General features: G+C 35.9%; 1 pseudogene; it reads right to left on the minus strand.

The window, feature by feature from the left end:
- Window positions 1-8,667: 8,667 nt before the first annotated feature.
- Window positions 8,668-10,059, minus strand: LOC121493631 (annotated as a pseudogene).
- Between the last annotated feature and the right edge of the window lie 1,031 nt (window positions 10,060-11,090).

Consider the following 11,090-nt stretch of genomic DNA (forward strand, 5'->3'; position numbering starts at 1 on the left):
TTTTTTTTTTTTTTATTCATGAGACAGAGAGAGAGAGAGAGAGGCAGAGACACTGGCAGAGGGAGAAACAGGCTCTATGCAGGGAGCCCAATATGGGACTGATCCCAGGACTCCAGATTCATGCCCTGAGCGGAAGGCAGACCTTAACCGCTGAGCCACCCACGCATCCCTGGAGCCAAGATTTGAATCAAATTCTGATTGACCATGAATCTAATGCTCCTGCCATGATCCTTTTTATTTTTTTCTCTGTGCTTTTATAATTCATACTCAGGACATTGGCAGGGAAATGTATCATAGACATAGTTCTTTAAAGAAGGATTTTTCTGGTTTAGTGTTTTGTGCTGAGTCCTAGTTTAAGGATCAAACTGTAGGACTTAGATTGGCTAAGAAAAATAAGAGTATGGAGAATTGAATGGGGATGTAAGCCCAAGTCTCATGAGCCCAAGCCACATCTCATCTGCTGAGAATAACTCATTTATAAGTAAAAAGATGATAGCAATATGATAGAAGAATGTCATCTGTAAGCAGACTTAGAAAGTTCATAGATAGATGTGGAGTAAGTAATGATACAAACTTTACCAAGAAGTTAAAAAAAAAATTCCCCATAGTGCTAAATTAACATGTACTGCTCATGATTGAATAAGGTACACCAAAAGAAGAAAGAAGAAGAAAAACAGTATGATAAAAAGAGGAATTCAAAACCCCAGAGTGGGGCAGTCCTGGTGGCGCAGTGGTTTAGCACCGCCTGCAGCCCAGGGCGTGATCCTGGAGACCCTGGATCGAGTCCCACATCAGGCTCCCTGCATGGAGCCTGCTTCTCCCTCTGCCTGTGTCTCTGCCTCTCTCTCTCTGTATCTCTATGAATAAATAAATAAAATCTTAAAAAAAAAAAACAACCCAAAGTGTTATGGGTAGACTTTGGTCGTCCTCCAATATCCTCTCAGATGCCTACTTGCTTATATATTGCTAGTTTTCAAGCATGGAAATTTCATTAAATTTTCTGAGGCCAATAAAATATTTTTATGCCTGTTCAAACACTTTCTTGATAGTTATATTTATCTAACATATTGAAAAATTCTTTTAATTTCAGAAAATCTTTTAGTTTTCCCTATCAAACTATCATTGCTTAAATAGCAAAATAATAAACATTTATCATTTATTTCCTGCATTTCTAAACATCTTCCAGGTCACTGTGTAAAAATGTGTTAATATTTCTTTTATAATGCAATTTTTGTGGTACATTTCAAGTTGCAATGATGTCTAGGTTCCTAAAATATATCTTTAGCTTTTAGGCTGTACTAAGAAAAGATGATATAATGTTTTTTAAATTACCTAGTTTTAAAAGTACAAAAATACCAACAAATACATTAAACCTATGATAAACATGAGTATAAAAATGGCTTTAATTTGCTGTATAGTTTGCCTCTTTAAAGCAGACATGGAATGTTACAATATTGATTATGTTCTTTATTCATTAGAATTTTACTGATTTCCATTGAGTTACCTGATTGAAGATGTTTACATACTACAGTTACAGTTTTTCTCCTGAATAGGAATTCATTCCAAGGACCATTACAAATAAAATTCTACTTCAATTAATTTTTAGGCATCCATTTCTTGTTAGGTTTGCCATACTTGATGTTGAATGATACAAGCTATCACCTATTAGTTCTTTACTATTTAAGTAAAGTGATAATTTATAACATGATAAACCACATATATAATCATTTAATTTTGCTTAGTTATGGTTTCATATTGTGTTAATGTGACATGTACCTATAATGTTCCATATAATTTATTTTAATATTCTAAAGACTATGGAAAAATTTTACTTTAGAAATCTCAAAAGCAGAGATAAGATAACTTTCTTTAAAAGCCAAAAGGAACATTTAAATTATCCTCATTCACCAGAAGAATATAATAGAACCACTTTTTTTTATTTTAAGGGATTAACTCTGAAGAAAAAAGTAGGTTGAAAATTTCTTGAAAGAAAATCAAAGCTTTATAATTTCAATGATTATCTAAATATTGCAAGAAGATCATTTTTGGTGATAATATATGAAAATAAAAATCTCCACTGACTAAAGTAAAACTCAATACCTATTCTTATCCACATGATATTGAGGATAATGATAGAAAACTTTCATAATTTTTTTAGCGCAACCATTTAGCTCAGACTATGCACTAAAGCATATACTTATATCAAGAAACACTTATTATGCCTTGTCTAGTAGAAGTATAATTGCTATCTTGGAGGAGAAATTGATAATTCAGCCTAATTTCATCTGTGTTTAGGAAAATCATGTGATGTTTAGTGGAAAGGAGAAATTAAAAGTAAAAAGGACACAAAGAAATATTGGGGGGATAGCTATGTTCATTAATATGATTAGGCTCATGGTTTCATGGGTATATACACATGTTAAAACAAAGTAAAACATATTTGATATGCATGCAGTTTTTTTATATGTCAATTATACCTCAATAAATATGTTAAAAAATGAAAGGATTGTCATAACAACAAGCTCATATAGAGATTTAACTTTTAAATCATTTTACTCATTGTTTACATGTTTGGGAGATAATTCATGAGTCTTCTACATTTTGGTTGTCTTATCAGAAGAGGCCCTGACTACCTTTGTTCTAGGTTACATTTTCAATGATGTTTGAAAAGTAAATAGCCTTGGCAGATAGACATGTGTCTCCCTTTAAAGAGTAGGTTTGTTTACCATCTGGAATGATAAAGATAACATCCTCCTCTGGGGCAAAGGGCAAGCATGCATACTGCCCGTTATATAGGCATGCATTCTCCAAGCTCCCTATGCTTGGGGTTTCTCTCTGTAATGAAACCTATGGCACGCACCTTCTTGACATCACCCTTAGGAATGGAGCTTTGGGAATGTGATGCAAATACGGATACTCCAGCTACTGTATTGCTGTGAGGAATAAACTGGCATTTGTTTGTCTCAAAGGTTTTCCTAGATGCCTCGGCTTAGTTCACTGGTGGTTCTTCTAAGCTGAAATCCTAAGGTGTCACTGGGCTGCTATAGATGTTCAGTTTCAACGCCAGCTTTGTAGAACTGAAAATGGATATGATCATTCTGCAAAGTGGGCAGAAGTCAGGCCACTCTCATATCTTTGGCCCTTTATGAATATTGTTATATCTTTACTAACTCTAGACTGCCATGGATGTCCTAGCTGGTACTCTGTCACAGAGAAAATGATGACTGGAAAATTAAAAACATGCCTCTTTAGGCCTGTGAAACTATGGAAACAAATTATAGCTGCTGTTTCAACTGTCTGGGTCACTCATGTAGGTGCCCATGATAAGGGCTCATTTTATGATGAGAATGGTGAGAATTAAGCTACAGATCAAGCTTGCTTGGATCAGATTGTTATCATTGCTTCCTGGATCCATGGCAACACATCCACCATCATAGATTGGGTGCAAAGTAGATTAGGCTTATGAAATAGAGGCTGCTCCTGCATAGAAGACTTTTAACTCCTGCTGAAATCCCAGGACCTTCATGTTTTTTGACTTTTACTGTAAACAAACTTTAAAAAGACCACATCCAAACCTTGTATGAGTTTTTATATAACAATTTATCACTTGTTTGATTGATACATTAAATGTTATTTTAACTGGCTTTTACAGAAATGAATTAAAATGTACCTGATTAGAATCAAAGACTTCTCAAAGAATTGTATTTTAATGGTGACAAGTGGTAGAAAAGGGATATTCAAAGTGTAACTAGAAGGAAAGAGCCAGAGACCAGGGGGCAGCTGGCTTGGGGTTGAGGCTGGACTCATCACAAATGGGTTATGCAATCTCAAGGAGTTCAGATGACCTGACTAGGCTTCATGGACATCATCTGCAAAACAAGGTTGGTTAGGTAAGATTGTTTCTGTGGGCTCTTCTGTTGTGAGATTGAATTATTCTCTGTGAGAAGGCTTTTTCCTGAGATAGCTTTTCTTATAGCATGGATTTGAGAGGCCCGAAACTTTACATATAGAAAGAGATTGCTTTTGTCCATATTGCTGCCCAGATATTTTTTCCCTCCCCAAATATATGTCAACCCAAAAGTTTTTTTCTGTCAATCTGCGAAACATAGAAAATATAAGCTCTTTTTCCTCTTTGTATTTTTTGGGTCATAAATTAGGCTTTGTGAAAGTGCTCAGTTACCATGGTGATACCCGCTAAATAAATGTAAAGGAACAGAATTCTCCCTTTTAAATATAATTTATGCATTCATAGCACATCAAACATGCACTAGATTCATTGACTTCTTTAGCATCAAAAGTACCTGATGATAATGCCAAATTTATCATACTTTCTTCTTAAAAGGAGCAGGGACTAATGATAAGTAAGTTTTGAGATATATAATAGAATATATGCAGATTAAAAAAGATGTTTATGAATTTAAGGAATCTAAACTATATAGCTGTGGGAAAGTATATAGTGTAAACCATCTAAAGTGTGTTATTTCAATTCTAGTCTTATGTTTTTGGACCAAAACGCCTCTAAAGAAAATATTTCTTTTAGTTCTTCCTTTATATGGTCAGATATATGTTCCTTATCAGAATAAATTTGATTTCCTATTTGAAAGTATAAATGAATAGAAATTGAGAGAGCTCTAAAAGCATATATGAATTTGGGTGCTATTTAACATTTTTTGCAAAATGCACTGTATCTGGTATCTCCAAAAACAGCATTAGAAGTGGCAAATTACAAAACTGATAGTAGCCTAAATTATTGTTCATTTCTTTTTGTGGGAATGAATTAAGTGACTAGTAAACTAGGAGAGGACTAGTAATAGTACCTTGAACTGATTTTTAAATTTTAGTGAATAAGAAAAAATTTTATTGTTTTTTATTTTTTTTAAGAAAACATTTTTTGAATAAAAATAAGGTGTAATGTTTGTAGAATGCAAAAGAATATGATTTAGGAGGAAATCTAAAGTTTGTCCAAATAAGGTTAATTGTTATAAGGGTCATAGCTGAAAAATGATGGTATCATTTTTTAAGCTGATAGGAAGGATGTGGCAAAAGACTTCAAAATTTCACTGTGGCTAAGTCAATGCGGGGCATATGGTGGGAAGCTTTTCTATTCCTGATGCTTCCTGTGTAGGTTAACATTCCTGCCCTCTGTAGTCCTGCATTCCTCTTCCGTGAAGGGAGAGGAGTGACGTAATCTGACTGGTGAACTCCCAGTGCTACGACTAACTGGGTAAATCTAATTCTGTGATTTGGTCTTAAGGATCCCCTACATTTTCAGATTCAACTCATACTCTGTAATATCAGTTTTATAATAAAATAATTTTTGATAATTGATCATTTTGAAAAATAATATGAAAAATAATTTTCATCTTTAGGATTTATTTGTTACTGCAGCAGAGCCTAGTCAAATGGGCCTAATACAACACATTTGTCTGAATTATCTGTCTTAAATACTAGTCGTTCAAATAATTCTACTTAATGGCACTTAACATAATAATCTGTACAATTCCACTCAGTTTTTTTCTTTTCATTTCTGATTTGTGTTTCCAATTTCTTCTTCCCTGTAGGCACTCATTCTAATGTGCTTTTTTGAATGGCCTTGAATATTTATGTACCATTACAAAATATGATTGTGTTGTGCATATTTTCAAACTTGCATAAATGTTATATATGAAGAGCTATGTAACTTTTTCCAATTTTTACATTTTTTTAACTCAAAATAAAATTACTCCATATCTATATCCAGAGATTTGCTTCTTTGTACAACATTTGAGCTTTTGATAGACTTGCTTCAGGAAACCAGAGAAATGTCTGAGAAGAGACAGTCAAGAAAACCCAAAATGCTGAGTGGTGCTTATGTGAGAGTATGAGTATGTCTATTAGAGGGCTTGTGACAGGGTGCCTGGGTGGCTCAGTCAGTTAATCCTCTGCCTTTGGCTCAGATCATGATCCCAGGGTCTGGGATCAACCTCCCTGTGGGCTCCCTGTTGGCTCTCTGGGGCTCAAGCCCCGAGTTGGCTCTCTTCTCAGCAGGGAGCCTGCCTTTCCCTCTGCCTGCTGCTCCTCTTGTTTGTGCATGCACTCTGTCTCTCTCTACCAAATAAGTAAAAAAAATCTTTAGAAAAAAGGTAGAATTGTGTCTTTGCTTCTTGTGTATCCTGCATGTGGTGGGTATAAGAAAAACTTGCAGGTGAGCTGGTTAGGTGAATCTAAATCCAGTTCCAGGTGCATGCAGCTTTTCTTTTTTCTTTCAATTTCTTTTTGGGTGAATTTGGTGGCATAAAGGAAACGAAAATAAAAACTATTTAAGTGAGAAATAGGAAATAGACACAGCGAGAAGGCTTTTGGAGTACTGGGAAAGAGCCAGGAACTGACCTTGAAAAATATTCCTCCCTCCCAACCCTTAAAGCCACTGATTGACACATAAAGGAAACTTCATAGAAACACAGACTATAGTACCCATGGAATGTGGACTTCGACAATGGTTATTTGACCAGAACTAGAAATAATATCCTACGACTTTGAGAGAAAATGTTTAGATTTCAAAAATAACTTTTATTTATTGAATACCTACTATGTTCTACGTATTTCACATATATTGGTAATATTTAATCCTTATACAAATTCTGTGAGGAAGATAAAATTTTTATTTTTATTTTATAGCTGAAGAAGTTGAGGATTCATTATTATTAGAGTCAAGCCCAGGATTTAAAATCAGTCTGTTTTTGTGTAAAATCCATGTTCTTTCTAGTTTGTGATGGTACCTCTCTATTTTAAGAGAACATGTTCAGGGATTTCTCCTTGCATTTAATATATTGGAGCACTGCTGACACACAAGTCAGAAGTGAATAACTTGGGGGTGCCTGGGTGGCTCAGTCTCTTGAGCCCCTGACTCTTGGTCTTGGCTCAGGTCATGATCTCAGGATCCTGGATCAAGGCCAGGTGGGCTCCTTGCTCAGCCTGTAGACTGCTTGAGGATCTGTCTCCCTCTTCCTCTGCCCCTTTCTCTGCTTGTGTATGCACACATATCATCTCTCTCCCTCTCTCTCTCTCAAATCAATCAAAAAAAATTTTTTAAAGAAATGAACAACATGGCTTTGCAGACAAGACAGTGAGAAAAGGAGAAGTGGGTTAGGATTGAGTTGGGGAAAATGAACTTTGTACACCCACACTAAGTGGGATTCAATGACTGTTGAATGAAAGTTTGCTCAATGAACCACAGCAGAACCACATCCATGTGCCATTTATAATTTGGTGTATATTTATAGGGATTACTTGTTACTTAACCTAAGGCTGTTCTTTCCATTACATGCCTTTAGTTTCCCAAACTAATAGTTTTGTTGACCATTTGAAGTCCCAGTGTAACGCATAAACAAGGAATCAGACATTCCTTAGGCATTGTAAAGGAACAAACCCTGAACTAAATGGACTCAGCTAGGTATAGCCACTAAACTATGCTTCTGCTGAGCATCTAGGTAAGCAATCAGTTTTGAAATAGAGCCAAAAAAAATGACTTTTTTATTCCTTTTGATGGTCAGGCTTTCTAATTCCTATGTGAGTAGATACTGGAGTGTGCCCAAAATATTTAACAGCCACATTATTTCTTTCATTTGTTTCTTGTCTATTTCTCCTTCCTGTCTTTCTTACTTAATACTCAGATCTATGCTCCTCTTTTTAGAATTTCTTTCCTCTTATTTCAGTAATTAGCAAGTTAATGATAAATTTTACTAAATGCATTACTCAGACTCTATGAGGGGATTTAAAAGATACTCCCATTCTACAAAAGGAGAATAATCATTATGCAGGAAATCATTAATCATGTAAATATTTAATAAAATTATATGTGCACATAATACCTAAGGAAGAGAGAGAATTTACATTAGGATCTTCTGGATTTTACCTTTTTGATAAAAATGTAACTTTTTCTTCTAAATCTTTCCCCCCTTCTGAGGCTTTTAGCAGACCATTTTCTTACACCAAAAGAAGTAAAGAACTGTCTGAAGGTGAACTCTTTGTCCTGTTCTTTTCAAATGGAATAAGGAACCTACTGAGACCATTTCAATGAAAAGTTAAGCTTGATGTGAGTCAGAATAATGGCTTATATTAGCCAAAACAGAAGGCTCCAGGCCTGTGTGCTGCCACTGTTTGTATACCTCAGTGCCAAATATTATATGTTTAACTTCAATCATGAAATAGCAGTTAGATATTAGAAAGTCATTTAAGATTCTAGATAATTTTTTAAAAATGCTATTTTGGGTCATGTTTTATTTCAAAATACAAACATGGTACAATTTATTAATTGATAAATTTATCTTTATTCATTTCCTTTTTCAACTTAGGTGAAATAGAAGATGATTGATTGATTACTTATTTATTTAATTATCTCATTAAACTTTTGTTTTTATGGGTCTCAAAATTCTGTGACAGATTTTTGGTCGTTTCCATTAAAAAGTATTGACTTTAAAAACTAATAACTTAAAACTGCCACACATGCACAAAAAATCCCAAATGGTCCACAAAATATTCTCCTTTCCTTCTGAAGGTTTTATAATGCATTGTTATCATTAACCAGTCTTTTACTATTAAACTTAAGTGGCCAATTGACACAAACAGTTCTGAGACTGTTCTTCCACCACTGATTAAGACTGGGGTGGCAGGTATTGAGGATAATATTCATTTAGCCTTCTGAGCTTTCTGGGCAGACTTGGTGATTTTGCCAGCTCCAGCTGCCTTCTTGTCCACTGCTTTGATGACACCCACAGCAACCATCTGTCTCATGTCACGAATAGCAAAATAGCCCAGAGGAGGATAGTCAGAGAAGCTCTCAACACACATAGGTTTGCCAGGAACCATATCAACAATGGCAGCATCCCCAGATTTTAAGAACTTGGGACCGTCTTCCAGCTTTTTTCCAGAATGACAATCTATCTTCCCCTTCAGCTCAGCAAACTTGCCAGCAATATGAGCTGTGTGACAATCTAGCACAGGTGCATATCCAGCACTGATTTGGCCTGGATGGTTCAGGATAATCACCCGAGCCATGAAGCCAGCTGCTTCCATTGGTGGGTCACTTTTGCTGTCACCAGCCACATTGCTATGACGAACATCTTTGACAGATATGTTCTTGACATCGAAGCCCACATTGTCCCCAGGAAAAGCTTCACTCAAAGCTTCATGGCACATTTCAGCTGACTTTACTTCAGTTGTAACATTGACCGGAGCAAAGGTGACCACCATGCCAGGCTTAAGAACACCAGTCTCCACTTGGCCCCTAGGAAAGTACCAATACCACCAATTTTATAGACATCCTGGAGAGGCAGAGGCAAAGGCTTATCAGTTGGGGCGAGTTGGTGGCAGAATGCAATCCAGAGCTCCAAGCAGTGTGTTCCACTGGCATCTGGCATTCCCATCTTTATGGGTGACTTTCCACCCCTTGAACCAAGGCATGTTGGCACTTGGCTCCAGCATGTTGTCACCATTCCAACCAGAAATTGGCACACATGCTACTGCGTCCAGATTGTAGCCAATTTTCTTAATGTAGGTGCTGACTTCCTTAACGGTTTTCTCATATCTCTCCTGGCTGTAGGGTGGCTCAGTGGAATCCATTTTGTTAATACCAACAATTAGTTGTTTTACACCCAGTATGTAAGCCAGAAGGGCATGCTCACGGGTCTGCCCATTCTTGGAGATACCTGCTTCAAATTCACCAGCACCAGCAGCTACAATCAGGATAGCACAGTCAGCCTGAGATGTGCCTGTAATCATGTTTTTGATAAAGTCTCTGTGTCCTGGGGCATCAATGATGGTCACATAATACTTGCTGGTCTTGAATTTCCACAGGGAGATACCAATGGTGATACCATGTTCACCTTCAGCTTTCAGTTTATCCAAGACCCAGGCATACTAGAAGGAGCCTTTTCCCATCTCAGAAGCCTCCTTCTCAAATTTTTCGATAGTTCTTTTGATCCTACCACATTTGTAGATCAGATGGCCAGTAGTGGTAGACTTGCCCGAATCTACATGTCCAGTGACGACGATGTTGATGTGAGTCTTTTCCTTTCCCATTTTGGTTTAGGTTTAGTGGTGGTTTTCACGACACCTGTGTTCTGGCGGCAAACCCGTTGCGAAAAAGCAATAGAAGATGTTTTATATAGAATTTATTGGGGACATACAGAAGATAGAAGTTCTAGCAAAGGTTTGCTTCAGGTGGAAAACCTAAATATATTGCTTAATCTCTCCTCTCTCACATATATTATTATATTTTATACATATATATTATAATGTAGTATATATATATATATAATATTTATACTTACTCCATTGCTTTTTGATATCTATATAAAGTGGAAAAAGACATATGGTTAAGAAGTTAGAAAACACACCGACTACTTTGAAATCAAGTGACCTTGCTAAAAACAGTATTCATGACTGATTTTTTTTTGACAAAACAAGAAATACTGATAGAGCAATTTATGATATATATATATATATATTGGCTGTATGACAGTGCATTAAAACAATAATGTTTGGAAGGAAAAATACCACATAAATACTCAATAGTTATTTGATAAACATTTGTTAAGTAATTAAAGGAAAAATGAATGATAGAACTGCATCCATCATATAACTGCATAAAACTTCCAATTATTTTAGAAGCCCTGCTAGTAAAATTCAGGTGTTTTCCTGAACAGTTGGTACTGTACATGAATGATGACTGATTGGTTGAAATAAAATTCCATTCAGTTCACAATTCTTCCATAGTGGTTGTAATGGTAGAATAGTGCTGGTGAAAATGATATTCCAATCCTCTGGTCATGAAATTCTGTATACCCAAATTAAGATAGTGGCAATGGGTTTAGAGAGAAATCTATAGATAGAGATTATACAATTAGAATGGATATCACTTCGTGGATAGTTGAGTGCAGGTGCTTTGGGGAGATTGTTCAGGTTTCTGGTTTATGCAACTGGATGGATAAATTAAAGACAGAGTACACAGCAGGGACAAGGTTTGGGATCAGGGAAAATGAGTTCAGTTTTAAACAAGATGACCCTGGCCAGTGATCCACTACATTTATCTCATTTTCTTTCACATTTAT

This window comes from Vulpes lagopus, chromosome 6 (genome assembly GCF_018345385.1).
Source record: "Vulpes lagopus strain Blue_001 chromosome 6, ASM1834538v1, whole genome shotgun sequence".
In the NCBI taxonomy this organism is placed as follows: domain Eukaryota; kingdom Metazoa; phylum Chordata; class Mammalia; order Carnivora; family Canidae; genus Vulpes; species Vulpes lagopus.